Source organism: Eptatretus burgeri, chromosome 16 (assembly GCF_056783735.1).
Source record: "Eptatretus burgeri isolate ZD-2024b chromosome 16, Ebu_testis_v1, whole genome shotgun sequence".
In the NCBI taxonomy this organism is placed as follows: Eukaryota; Metazoa; Chordata; class Myxini; order Myxiniformes; family Myxinidae; genus Eptatretus; species Eptatretus burgeri.
Window position 1 is genome coordinate 18,588,351 of NC_140976.1, and position 14,694 is coordinate 18,603,044.

Sequence of the window (14,694 nt, forward strand, 5' to 3'; positions counted from 1 at the left end):
TTCATTTCCATCCTCAGACCTCTGTAATACGTTTTCCAGACATGCTTTGTTTTGTTTTTTATTGTTCCTTCAAATAATTTGACAATATTTTGCTTGTGCAGCCACAAAATGCAAATAACTCTCGTTTTCATTCAAACCAAACAATGAAACCAGCACTTCTGCACCAAACCTTTAATTGAACTGGGATACCGCAGAGCCAATGTGGTTCAAAACCATGAAACCGGTACGGAGACGTGATGGAGGTATTAAAAGCCCATTGTGATGTTAAAATGCAAGCAATATGCCAAGGTATACATTCATGTCGGTGAGAACCCATAACTGCATGGACACAAAATACTATGGTCACGCGTTGCAGCATTTCAACAATGTCGTACATTCGGTGCGCTTGCTGCTGGCTTTATTTTCATGAATTACAGCATCTGGTTGAAATTACAAGGAATAAAACATAGCCATTCCCTGAAACGCAATGGTGGTTTTTTGAGTGCCTTATGGTAAATTTTAACAAAAATTTAATACATTTTGGCCACGATGGAGTCAGGCTCATCAGGAAATGTATGTTAAACATGAGGTTAATGGAGGTCTGATACTTGCCGTGGTGTGAAATGTTTCCACAAGACCGAGTCCTCAGTTAGCGTGGAAAAGACATTGACAAGCAAATGATATACTGAGGAATCTGAAGTTTACAATCTCAGCCAAATATTGAGTCACCATTGTCATGACAGCCAATAGGAATGGGAAACTCAATTTGCTGTGCCTTAAATGGTGCTTCTGTTAAACTCTTCTGTTATGCTCAACGTAAAAAAGGGTGCTTTGTTTATTCAATCCTGTCGTTTTGATGAAACGACATAATGACCAAAAGCCTCCTTCACAATGTCAGCTCACTACATGAAGTGAAATGGGGTTTTAGGAGGTCAGCAAGTTTTGAAAAGCTCGGCCGTAGGCATGGAAGATTGTGATTGGCAGCAATGATTTCTAGGAGTGAAGGGAACAGCAAGAGATTACACTTTGGAAGTCATTTCCACAAACAGGTGGAAAAAAATAACATAACCAGCCTATTTCAGCCCCATGCCGGATAAAGCCCTATACCTCCCCGACGTCGATGGGTTTTGAGCATTTTGATTGCACTTGGCCAGTTTGGCGAGACTCATGTGTGGACACCACTACTCCCTTATGCAATATCAACATCGGCTCCAACCGACACTAAACTCAACATGTCCCCTCTGTCGATACACCCCACATATGACTGGCTGCCCCTTCCTGGTCCAATACAAACACCTCTTCAACATCTCTTCTGTATTAGATATCTGGGAGCGTTAGGTGGACGCTGCTGGATACTTGAGTTCTGTTGGTCTTTTCACTTTACAAGGGTCTGAGGCTACAACAACAGCAACAACAACAACAACAACAACAACTTGGCCAGCCAGAGGAATCAAACTGACAGCTAGTGGAGAAAGAAACAAGTCTGTAACCACATGACAGAACAATCACTTGTAAACAAGATAAAAATGCGATGAAACTGAGGAAAACTTTATTTGTCCTTCTCGGGGATCTATTCACTGAGGGAACCTCGCGAATCTCTTTATGGAATTAGCCACCAATGGTTTCCTCAACCTCCTCATGGTATTATCCACCACAATGCCCGACTCTAACCTTCTCGTGGAACTATTGGCTGAGTTCGCCCTCTCCAACATAATTGTAACGAACACAGTCCCACCACCAACACAGCCCAATTTCACCTTCAAAATCAATTAACCGCTAAGAGACAACTCTTCCTACTCAAGTCTTCACAAATAGTAGAAGATGGCATTGAGAAGTAAGTTTGATTAAACATATTTCCCTCTTTCTTCACAGTGTACAATTATTCAATCTCAGAGATCCTTGCAAAAACATTTCCATGACAAACTTCCCTTTTCATGAGAACATTTACACAAGTACCTTCAATATAAGGAATGACCACTTTTCCAGAAAGAGGAATACTTTTGTCACTTTCACAAAAGAACATAAGCCTGGTGTTGGCTTAATGGTTAGGGTGGTAGACTTGGGATCTTAGGATCCTGAGTTCAAATCCCACTTGGCTGTTGAATTAATACCAGGTGGTGTTGTCTCTGCCTGTTATCCTTCTGCAGTTGGAAAAATGAGTGCCGGCTTGCTGATATCCTGTGTTGGAGTGGTGTTCTGTCCAGGATTGTGCAACAATAGCCAAGGAGACTGCTTAGGCAGCATTAATGCTCTGCACATAGTGCGGTCTTGATGGATGGATGGATGGATGGACAAAGGGACACTTCATATGTTGCAAAGCATCTTGGTTATAGAGGTGTCATTTGGGTCACATTTGCAATAGGAAAGGACTTTCTTTAAAAATATCAAGGAAGTCTGCTCAACTTATATGGAGCTCAAGAATATCCATCTCATGGAGTTTGCTCTTGTGAAAGAATATGCCAGGTACTTTAATCGATAATTTTATCTGAAGAAGGCTCCCTCCCTCTGGAATTGTATTTTTAATGCAGAAGATCAGGGCTCATGGAAGATGGGTGTTGCAAGACATAGCCAAATGACAGTGAGTTGATGTTGACAGTTAGAGTAGAGGGAGTTGCCAGATAAGGGAGGATGGGACGGATGTACAGATAGAAAAATGGGACCAAATGGGCTGAGTAGACAAGGACTGTGTAAGTAGACAAACTAAGCTGATAAACAGGGTAAACGTTTAAATGTGTGGGTAGACAGGAGAAGAGAATCCATGACATTTGAAAAGACCTGGAATAAGAATATGGGCTAACATGAGAGGAATGATGGCTCGCTGCTCTAAATGAGTCAAAAGAAGGAAACGATTGGACAGACGATATCACAGTCGAGGGAAAAGAGTGGGGGTGAACAGTCAGCTTGGATTCGCAGAAGGTAACAAGGTTTGGCTTGCTAGGAGAGGAAGTGCAGCCCAGTTGGGCTCATGACAGATGAATAGCTGAAAGGGCAAGTGAGATGAGACCATACATAAGGCTACTGGAAGTCTGGGGTAGGAGAGGAGTAGGCCTTGCACTTCGGCCTCCTGCTGAGTCACAACAATTGGCCTCAGGGCTTTGGGCTGTACTACTTCCATGGGTGCAAGGGGAGACCTGGCCACCCCAACCCGCAGAAGACATCCATGTACTTTGCGGCACTACACATGAAGCCTTGGTGCACTGTTAGGAGCGAAGAGGATGGCCAAGAAATGACTTTGTTTTGGTTGGTTCCGTTGAGGAAAACAAGATGCCTCTCTACGATGATGGCGAGCTTGGATATGCGATCGGCTCAGGAAAGATAATCACAGGTTACTACTCCAAGGAGCTCCAAGACTGCACTTCTGCCAAAGGCTGATTGCAGAAATAAACTGGAACATTAACCACAGTCTACATGTATAAGTGGGTGGGTCTTGGAAGAGCTAAATGACACATTCCATGTGATCGACCAGTACAGCTTTGTATTTTCTCCAAATCGGTTGATGGATGTGGCTGCGTTCTGCCTGTCATTGGCGTGAGAGACTTGCCACCAACTGCTGGAGTAGGTTATAGCAGTATTTATTTATTTATCAAACCTCAAAGAACATGGAACTTTTCTCATGATGTGGTAATCCTCAGTTGGCAAACGACTGCATAAACCCGAACTACCAACATTCTTTGTGTAACTGATGAAAAAATAAATTCTGGAGTCACTGCCAATTAAAGATGATAAAAGTTCTGCAACAAGTAAGAGCAAGTTTATTCGATAAAGACATACAGTACTCAAAGCTGAATCATTCATGTGGCTCACTCACTCTCACACAAACTTTCAAAGTGGATCATTCACTTGACTTCATCCATCCATTGGGACCATACTCTCTACGGAGTGTCAGTGGTGGCAAAGCAGTCTCATGGGCTATTGGGCACAATCCTGGACGGGTCACCACTCCAACACAGGATACTCAAATGGTTCACTCATCCCAGCAAAATTGGTACTCATTTTGCCAACCTCAGAAGGATGACAGGCTGAGTCAACCCCACCTGGTGATAATTGAACAGTTGAGCAGGATTTGAACTCAGGACCCGAAGATCCCATTAAGATCTCAAGCCCACCACCCTAACCATTAAGCCAATTCCAAGCATGATTTGAATCAAGGGTATGGAATGATTACTACCGTCACTTTACAAATCCCTGAAAGTTTTACTTCGATTGGCAAAAACCACGACTGTGACTCATTTGCAATAATAATGGTTGTAATGTGGAAGCTGACTATATAGTGTTGTGGAATACAAAAGGATTTTCACAGGAGAAGGTGGCGGAGTCTAATGCCTCATTTGTAGTACTCCTTGATGCTGTTTGTTTGGTTGTGTCCAACCTTGAGTGTTTCCGTAATTTTGATGGTGTAGATCGAAACGATGCAATTAATTGCACATACCTTGAAACATTGCTCGCCCCTTTAAGGTACCTGTACCTCTTCAACTGTGGAACTTGGAGTGTACAGCAGAGAAACATCTGGTTATTAGAACCACCTGATAGTGATCGTGCAATGGTTAAGGCATGAAGGATATTAAAACAATTCCAAGGAAACAATAAAGCAAAGCTTCCTTGCCAGAAAATGTATTTCTATTCCTGTAGAGCTTTCTTTAGCCAACAGAATACTTTTGGATCCTCCATATGGGACGTTACATAAGTTTATGATTAAACAAACAGTACCTATAGAAAGTCGAAACCGCCTTTCAAAATTTTCACCTTTTGTTGCCTTATAGCCTGGAATTAAACTGCATTAAATCAGACTTTTTAGACCTTTATTTACACATCGTAACCCACAACTTACAAGTGAAAAACAAATTCTACAAATTTCAGAAAATTAATTGAAAATACAAAATTAGAATATGTTGGTTGGATAAGTGTCCATATCTTCCTTCTTTCCTTCCTTCCTTCTTTCTTCCTTCTTCCTTCCTTCTTTCCACACTACTGTGCAGGTCAGACTTGTGGAGTCCTTGGGATATTGTTGTCACTTGCACACCGTGACCATTCTTTTCCCTAAATGCCTGTAGCTCTTTCAATGTTGCCATTGGCCTCTTGGTGGCCTCTCTGATCAGTCTCGTCCTTGCTTGGTCATCTGGTTTGGAGGGACAGCCTTATCTAGGCAGGGTCTTGGTGGTACCAAACGCCCTCCACTTCTTTATGATCGTCGTGACTGCTCCAAGGGATATTCAAGGCCTTTGAAATATTTTTATCCCCATCTGCTGATCTTTGCCTTTCCACAACTTTATCCCAGAGGTTTTTTGAAAGCTCCTTGGTTCTCATGGTTGAGTCTTTGCTGTGAAATGCACTCACTACCCAGCAGAGGAAACCTACATAAACAGCTGATTTTATTCTGAAATAATCAGAATCACTACAATTTAACACAGGTGGAGGTCAAATAACTTGGTGTGTGATTTTGAAGGTGATTGGTTACACCTCAGGTCAGGCCATCAGTCAGGTCAGGTCAGATTAGATCTGTGATTTGCTCCAGGTATCATGTAAACCTGCACTAACCTGTTCCATGGTCGGGTTGTCAGCGACTAAACCATCTCCCCCACCAGGTTTTTTTTGGTGAGGAGGGTGTTTGGATATGGACACCCAGCAGGATTAAAATCAAAACCTGTCAAAAGGTGGAGGAGCTCCTTGTGAGCCAACGGCCATCCATATCTAGTGCCCAACTGTGTCTGTAGACGTCCTCCTGCAGTTGGGCTACTTCTTATTAGGAGGTTGGTGGCAGGATTTGCGCTACAGCCACTGTAAAACCCTTCATTCCGCAAAACACAAAAACGCAAAGAAATCTGAAAACCCACTCCATGGGAGTACCTCCTGTGCAGCTTCCTTTCGCAGGGCAGCTCACCGGATGACGGGATTGGGGCAAAGCCTTAGGGACCTCCAATTTTTGATGATAGGAGGAAACCACGGGGTAACATTCCCGGGTCAGAGTGCGGGAGAGTGTGTCGGAGTGGTGCTGAGGTGTCATCCACCAGAAGGCGTTCTCCTTGGGTTAACCTGAGGTGGTCCCTTCGGGTGGGTGCCTGGAATGTCCTATCCCTAAGAGAGGATGATCACCTGTCTCTGTTATCATCTGAGCTCAAACGTTTGGACATCGGTATTGCAGCACTCTCTGAGGTTCGGAGACCAGATTGCGGCGGGATCATCGTGGGTGGTTACACCTACTATTGGTCTGGTCGCTCTGATGGTTACCATGCCCAAGGAGTTGCTGTAGCTGTGTCCAATAAGCTGATGCCAATGATAATAATTGAGATTAAACAGGTCAACAAGCGTATTATTCGTTACTCCTTAGGTGTCATTTCCCTGGTCTCTGTTTATGCTCCGACTGAGGCGAGTGATCTCACCGTGAAGGATACATTCTACGCCACACTCGAGTCTGTGGTTGATCAGTGCCCCAGACGAGATACACTTCTCATCTTGGGGGACTTCAATGCATCGACTGGAACTGATAGGGATGGTTATGAGATGTGTGTTGGTTCCCATTGGTCAGGAACTATGAATCAGAAGAGCACTAAGTTCCTTGACTTTGCAAGAAGTCATGGACTTGGGGTGGCCAGTTCATGGTTTCAGCGCCTACAAGCTCATCGCTGGACTTGGTATTCCAATGCTGGCAGTGTGGCAAAGGAGAATGACCATGTCCCCATTGATGGTCGCTGGAGGATGATCCAAAACTACAGGGTCTACCGGAGGGCTCAGTTCCTCAATACTGACCACCGACTTGTTGTAGCAACTCTAAAGCTGCACCTTAAATCCTGGAGAATGGTACCATCCCAGCCTAGGCTGGATCTTGACGAGCTCAAGGATGAAAAGGTAGCTGAAGAGTTTGCGAACAAGCTGAGTAGAGATTTGGGGGGTCTGGGTGCTTTGGGAGTTCCTGAAGAGTTGTGGAGTGCCTTCAAGACCACCATCCTTAATGTTGCCAGTGGATGTCTTGGAACTCACCGAAGGGAAAAGAAGAATTTTGTCTCTCAAGGGACACTGGATACCATTGACCTGAGTCGCAGGGCCAGGCTTAATGGCAGAGCTGAGCTGTTCAGGGAGCTGAGGCGTAATACTGTGCGTGCACTAAGGTGGAACAAGGAGGCCTATGTGCGAGGAATCTGTGATGGGGTAGAGCATCACCTGTAGTCAAGTGATTCTCGTGCCGCTTACAGGAGAATTCACGCATTGCGTTCCTCCAAGCCCATCCCTTGGTGAACTGCTGTTAGCGTGGAGGGTTGAGGGCTCTTGATAGGGGAGTCTGAAGTGAAGGCCCGTTGGGCCGGTTATTTTGAGCAGCTGTAGCAGGCTGATCCACGAGCTGTTGAGTTGGATGTCAGGGGTATTAATATCCCTATTGCTGACCCTCAACTCAACTGTAGTCCACCTTTGTTTGTGGAAACACAGGCTGCGGTGAACCAGTTGAAATGGGGAAAAGCTCCAGGGATCTGTGGCATCCATGCTGAACTTCTCAGGGCTGGTGGAAATACTGCACTCATGTCGTTTCATGCAGTTCTGTGCTCTGCCTGGAACACAGGCATCATCCCAACTGACTGGAAGTGGGGCCTTGTTGTCCCTCTCTGGAAAGGGAAGGGTGATCGCCAAGACTGCAACAACTACCGAGGGGTGAAGCTGCTCTCAGTGCCGGGCAATGTCTTTGCTCGGATAATTATTGATCGGGTTCGCCACCATCTGCTTGAGCATCAGCGTCCAGAGCAGTCAAGCTTTATACCAAAGAGGTCAACGATTGACCGTATCCTTGCTCTTCCAGTCCTCACCGAAGACAGACGAGAGTTTTGGCAGGGGCTGCTTGCAGCCTATGTTGATCTCTGTAAAGCGTTCGATTCAGTGAGTCGGGATGCCCTCTGGAGGATTCTTGGTCTTCATGGGGTGCCACCAAAACTGATTGATCTGATGTCTGAGCTCTACTCTGGTACTGAGAGTGCTGTGAGATGTGGTGGTACCATCTCTGACTTATTTCTAGTTGTTACTGGAGTTCGTCAGGGGTGTGTACTGGCCCCCACACTTTTCAGCACTTGTATGGACTGGATTTTAGGGAGGATGTAGGAAAGATCAAGCTGCGGTGCATCGTTTGGGAATGTCAAGATCTCTGACCTTGATTTCGCAGATGATGCAGTCATCTTTGCGGAGACTTTAGATCTCCTTTTGGGGGCCCTCGATGTGCTGAATGAGTAGTCGCAGCCGCTGGGATTACGGGTTTCCTGGATCAAAACTAAGATCCAGGCTTTCAATGACATCTTGGATGCTGCTGTCCTGTCTGTGCCTGTTTGTGGTGAGGATGTTGAGGTCGTGGAGAGATTGCCTTACCTTGGCAGTGATATTCATGTCTCTGCTGGCTGTGAGTCAGAGGTCAATAGACGTCTGGGTTGTGCCTGGGGAGTCATGGATTCACTGGATAATGGAGTGTGGCGCTGCCGGTACCTGTGCGGGATGACGAAAGTCTGAGTCTTTAGGTCCTTCGTGCTTCCAGCCTTGCTCGATGGATGCGAGACTTGGACTCTGACCAAGGATCTGAGACGGAGACTTACTTCCTTTGGTACCAGGTCTCTTCGGAGAATCCTTGGCTATCGCTGGTCGGACCTTGTGTCCAACGAGCAGTTGCTGAGAGAGACTCAAATGATGTTTGTTACCTGCATAGTCCGTGAGCGTCAGCTGCAGCTGTATGGACATGTGACTCATTTTCCTGACGCTGATCCTGCTCACCAGATTCTCTCAGCGAGGAAGTCTCCTGAGTGGAGGAGGCCAATGGGCTGACCACATGCCTCGTGGTTGCAGCAGGTTGATCGGCATCTCAAGGAGATGGGGATGGGCCAGGCATCTGCCTGGGGGATGGGCAGATGGAGGCCACTGGAGTACCAGCAGAAAGTGGACGCAGCTACGCGCTGCTCTGGCGCACGCTCCCATACCTGACCTGACCTGACCTGGTTACACCTGAGTTAATATACAATGACTATTATATGGGGGGTGGACACTTATCCGACCAAGATATTCTAGTTTTGTATTTTTAATTAATTTTCTGAAATTTGTAGAATTTGTTTTTCACCTGGAAGTTTTGGGTTATGATGTGTAAATAAAAGTGGAAAAAGTCTGATGTGATGCAATTTAATTCCAGGCTATAAGGCAACAAAAGGTGAACATTGCGAAACGGGGTGTAGACTTTCTATAGGCACTGTCCCTTAACGACGCAAGTTCATGAAACCTGCAAGTATTCCTGAATCATGGATGGAATCGATGGAATGCTGATCGTGGTTTTTCCAGGAGAAGCTGTGATTTGGGGCGTTAACACTTCATCGGAGCAAAAAGAAAGGTAACGCCTGAAATGTCTCCTTGCTTTCCACGGCGGTTGGCATACCTCGATCAATATTCACTTGATTCAATCCAATGCGATACCTTAGCATGCCAAGTTCGTCATTCGAATTCTTAATTGGACTTGATGGAAAGCAAACAGATATGTTGGAAATCTGGTAAGAATCCACAAAGCAAAATAAAATATTCCAGCATTCAGCAATGAGTACCGTCGATCTCTCGGAATGATGCTGTTCGAAAGCCTGAGCAAGTTGACGTGCGGGAGACGGGACATTCACAAAGAGATGAGTTGTTCCACTTGCTTTGAAATGGCAGGATTTGAGGAATTGCTGAGGGCAGGGTACAGGGTTATCCATAATCTTGTGAGAGCGAAAGTCAGCTCAACCACCTTCCTATTCTGCCTTAGTCCACACATCTCGTCTTGGAGGCTGGGCCTTGACAACCTTATAACTTTGACTGGCGGTTCTTGGATGCAGTCCAGCATCACGAGATGGGTTTCTTTGGCCACTGCCAATTGGATTGAAATATGTCATTGTGGTGTGACAAGGCTTCATTGAGGGCTGCAGCAGTTTCCTGACAAGATAACTGTTAACCCTTTACAACAACAAACTTTTGCTCTGCTTTCACTGGGCACAAAAGGGCTCTGGAGATGACTCGCACTCTGGGGAAAACGTGTTTTATTTCACTTTTACTTGATTTACCTTTGGGGAATCTACATTGTACAAAATAGGTACTAGGATTAGGGGGCAATAGAAACAGGAAGGAATTGGAAGACCATCGGGAAGGATAGTGAGGAGAGCTGGATATAAAGGCTGAGAAAATTAAAGAGACTTCAGAGATAGTTGAGAGGAGAGGGTTAGGAAGGGAAGGGATCAATAATTCTCTCCTTTTTATTTCCGTAACATCTGACTATCTCGATTCTGGCAGGCAGATGCGATTTCAAACTTGATGAGCCAATTGGTAAAAGTCTTAATAGAAATCACAATGATGAATGAAATTTTAAAGCCATTCCCTCCAACATAATTGTGCTATAATAGTACACAGGAGAAATCTCCTGTGATCATCTGATTCCAATTATCTCATCGGCTCTGCTTGGAAATTCAAGTTAATTCCTTTACAAAACATTTCCTTCCGACAACACCGCGTCGGCTGGCGTGGGTTGTAGGCGCCACGCGCGCTATTCCACCACATAAGAAACCTGTTTGTTCTTCAAGATCCATGGCTTGGCAAAGGGAAATGTAACTGCCACTAAACGGTGTCAGAAAGTTTCCCAATTAACTTTATAACATGGATGTTGTTGCAGAAATTGGGTAATATCTTTGGCAAGAAATGATGATCTCATCAATAGTAAAAGTCCTCTTTTGTTTCCTGCAATCTCAACATGCCCTGCCAAGTTCCTCTCAAGAGCTTACAGATTGGTCTAGGGTAAGCACTTCAATAACGAGCATGCCATAACGAGTTCGGGTGACCGATGGTGCCTGTTTATACGACGTGGAAAGACCTCCATCAATGCACAATTTGTACATAGAAATGTGTTATAAGGTGTACTGAATATACTAAATGGAGAAAATTCAGTATGGGAAGGGAATGGGGAAAAGGGAGGGTGAAGATTTGTGGAAGAGTGGGAAAAGAAAGAGGGAGGAGGTTGGAAGGATGGAGGAAAGGGGGAGGGGGAAAGGAGGGGAAAGTCACCATTCCACTATTCTCTTTCTGTCTGTCTGTCTGTCTGTCTGTCTCTTTGTCTCTCTTTCTTTGTCTCAATATCTGTGTCTCTCTCTCTCTCTCTCTCTCTCTCTCTCTCTCTCTCTCTCTCTCTCTCTCTCTCTCTCTCTCTCTCTCTCTCTCTCTCTCTCTCTCTCTCTCTCTCTCTCTCTCTCTCTCTCTCATCATACTCTTCACAGAGTGTTGATGAGTCCAAAACAACTGCCTGAGCAAGGATTACACTGGCTGGTGTGCCATTGCCTTTCCAGCAGCAGTTAGGGCAAGAATTTGGAATTTGGCCAGTGTACCAACAAGAGCACGTCTACTCTTCGTGAAGGACACTGTGGTGTCATTAACATCCACCAACTAATGCGAGCAGACAAGTCACCCAGTTTAACATCATCCCAAAGGATGGCACACACATTGATGCATCACCTTACCTGTGAAACACCTGGATGACAGTTTTTCGCTGGAACTGATTCCAACCCAGAATCGACAGCTTTGATACGAGTGTGCCTACCTCGAGGCCATCTTGTCACCCTTCACTATCTTTCGCACATTATATGTTGATCTATGGCACACCATCCTGTCATCTCATCTTCCATCCCCATTAACCTTACCTAAACCTTCCATCAGTCTGTTGCCTTTTTACCCTTTATCACCTCGCTCTTCCATGAGCCTCGATCTTGTACAAGAAATATATTAAAAAAACTGCCACTGGTATGGAGGACAAATACACGTTCAGATCATATTTTTCAAATGCTGATGGAATGAATATAATAATCTATAAATAGGTATAATTTTGAATAATAATATAACACAAGTTCCCTTTCAAGGAACTTCAATGCAGGAGTCGGCCATTAGACCAATCAACCCGACACAATGGCTGCCAACCTATTGTTGTTTATCCATGCTCCTTTCTTTTTAAATTCAAGGAAGTAGCACATACCATTTTTAAAGTCTTTGGTATGCCTCAGCCAAGATCAGATTTGAACCACCAACCTCCCAGACTCAGAGCAGACAGACATGCTACCCATTACCGTCACAGAGTCTGGTAATTGGGTACATTTTTTTTAATGGAATCTGAAAAATATACACTTTGGAAAAGTCTGTTTGGAGCAATAGACAAGAATGGATGTTTGATATTAATTGATGGTCAAAAAAGGCCGTATTGTCGCAATCCTGTGTGGTGTGTATACCAACTGAAACTTCGTCTGGACAAGGGCTTATTTCAAAAGTGTGTTCGCCCACCACCGACACCATCGAGCACAGTTTGCTAAGATCATGTTCTGTTTGTAGACATTTTTGGCACCATCAAACGGGACCAAAGCAAACCGCAGCGCTCGAGAATTTCTACGGCACAGGCCTGACACGGAACACACCCTGCTTATGCACCGCCTCGAGTGACTGGGTGTGACATGGATCGACCAGGCAGCTCTTGAAAAGCTCAAATTGTGGCTTCACTGTAAAATATCCCTGCCACCACTGTGGGGAACCTTTGAAGCTGTTAACGAACACAAGCAACCTTTTGATGAAGCGACTCTAACTTGACAAATTTTGGCTTGCTTGGCCTAACAGGCACTCCCTCTTAAACTCAAATAAAACGCCAGGAATGTTTTCTCCAAACATACCGGCAACACCCTCCTCCTTTCCTCTCCCATACATTCTATGGAGACATTCGAAAAGCTTCTAGGTATGAGGTACTTACAAAATTTCAAGGTATGGCAAGTTATATTTCTTGACTTCAATGCATTTACTCAATTTGGCCTTCAAACGGTCTCTGCCTTCAGCCGCGTCTCGGTTGCCTCGGTCGCTTCCTCGTCAACAGTGGGCATGCGGGTGTGACTTCAAATGTCGAAACAGATAATAGTCACTGAGGACCAGGTTCGGGCTCTCAGGACAGGGGATATGGGAAGGGGGATCCATCTGCTGGAAGCTACAGTCAGTCTTTGAAACACGGACGTGTTGCGCACGGGCACGCTGTCGTGGAGGACGAGCACTCCTTTGGGTGACATCCCTCTTCGTTTGTCCTTCGTGGCTTGCTGAAATGTTTGCATGACCCTCTGACATAATATACCTCTGTGATTGAACAGTCATTTGGCAAAAATTCCCTTGATATCACAGTTAATCCAGGCTTTGGTTTTGCCTCCTGAGCATGGTTTGTAAAATCTCACGGATGGCGCTGATACCTTGTGCCTTGTGCTTTAATCGCAGTTGGATTCCAATTTGGTTTCAGGATTTCAGGTGATAAAGTCAAGTCGGTGCAGGAAGCTAAGCGGATCCGGATTCGGATCTTCAACAAAATCTAATCAGTTCGTCCTTGTCACACACCGAGCCTGCCCAGCAAATTTCATCCGGATCCGTCTACAACTTTTTGAGATATCTTGTACACAAACAAACAAACAGACAGACAGACAGACAAACAGATAAACAAAGACAGAAAGCGGTAAAAACATAACCTCCTTCACCTTCGGTGGCAGAGGTAACAAGATACATCAGATTTATGAAACCAACGGCGTATTATATGAATACGTGCAATTAAGTTTTTGATGAACAATATCTGTGGTCTTCAGGGGGGCAATGAATACCCTGCTCTGAAGACATTGGAATGCCCCTCACATGCTCTCGTACTATATCTCTCTTGATGGACCATACTCCCTGTTTCAGTGTGTCGGTGCTGCCAAAGTAATTTTGTGGCCAGAGGTCATTCTGGGCGGTTGGCTATCCCTCTCCCAGCAGTAGTAAGGGCAGGAATTTGGAAATTTGTTATGGTGCCGGCAATAGCTCACCTCGTCTTCACATCTTCCCAATTAATTCCAGCAGACGGGGTCACTGCGTTGAACGTCCATCCGAGGGACGGCACACACACTGATGAATCACCTAGCTGGGTCGGGATTCGAACCCAGGCTATACAACTGAAAGGCAAGTGTGGGTACCTCTAGGTCTAAGCCATCCAGCCAGCTCCACATTATATCCAACTCTATATTGGAAACAACTCCCTAGTATTTTTTTAATTGAAATTATGCAACAAATGTTAACCAAGTAGCTAGCAGAGCCGTTTTTTCGTCTTAAATAGATAGTTTCTTTCGTGTATGTAAATATGGTGGGATGTTTTACTTAATTGACTCTGTACATGATAAGTGTGGACACGTTTGACCCTCCAACTTCCATGCCTTCCCTCGCAGTAGCCTCAAACTCGTCATGGAACTCGTTCAATGATTCATATTCTTTAATAACAAACAACATCTCCTCTCCACATCTTCTGCGGTAACACCGCAGGGTGACCCAGAGATCTGGTGCAGATGGTTGTGGTGTTTTACAACTTCATGTTTTTATTTGATTTTGTCTTCCTGATGTTACTAAGTATTGAAAAGTTGCATATTCTTGTATTTCCATGTGATTAAACATTGAACAACTGCTTTTTATTTAAGCCATTTAATGCAGGATTTGCACTTCTTTATAGATTGTCTGCACTCCAGAAGCAGTCATTTTGGCAGGGGATACACTGGATGGTTTGCCATTGCTCTTCCCAACGGAAGTCAGGTCAGGTCTTTGGCTAGCCCTTCCTATTTTCCTTTCCTTCTCCTCCGATCATTGCTTACAGTGTGATATGCAAAGGACTCACATTCCTTGAACCATGTTTCATTACCTCTGCCATCGAAGGTGGGTGGAGGT

The 14,694-nt window shown here is 44.9% G+C and overlaps 1 protein-coding gene and 1 long non-coding RNA gene across 3 annotated transcripts in view; one reads left to right on the forward strand and one right to left on the reverse strand.

The window, feature by feature from the left end:
* LOC147010631 (uncharacterized) overlaps nucleotides 1–14,694 on the reverse strand; it is a 69,750-nt gene that overhangs the window by 44,258 nt on the left and 10,798 nt on the right. The gene's annotated exons all lie outside the window — the stretch shown is intronic.
* Nucleotides 12,603–14,694, forward strand: part of LOC147010632 (uncharacterized) — a 67,064-nt gene continuing 64,972 nt past the window's right edge. Inside the window, exons 1-2 of one of the 2 annotated variants that reach the window (XR_015052150.1) lie at nucleotides 12,603–12,712; nucleotides 14,483–14,562. This is a non-coding gene — a long non-coding RNA (uncharacterized LOC147010632). Of the gene's footprint in view, nucleotides 12,739–14,482; nucleotides 14,563–14,694 lie in introns of both variants that reach the window. The other variant, XR_015052149.1, reaches the window with a different exon arrangement.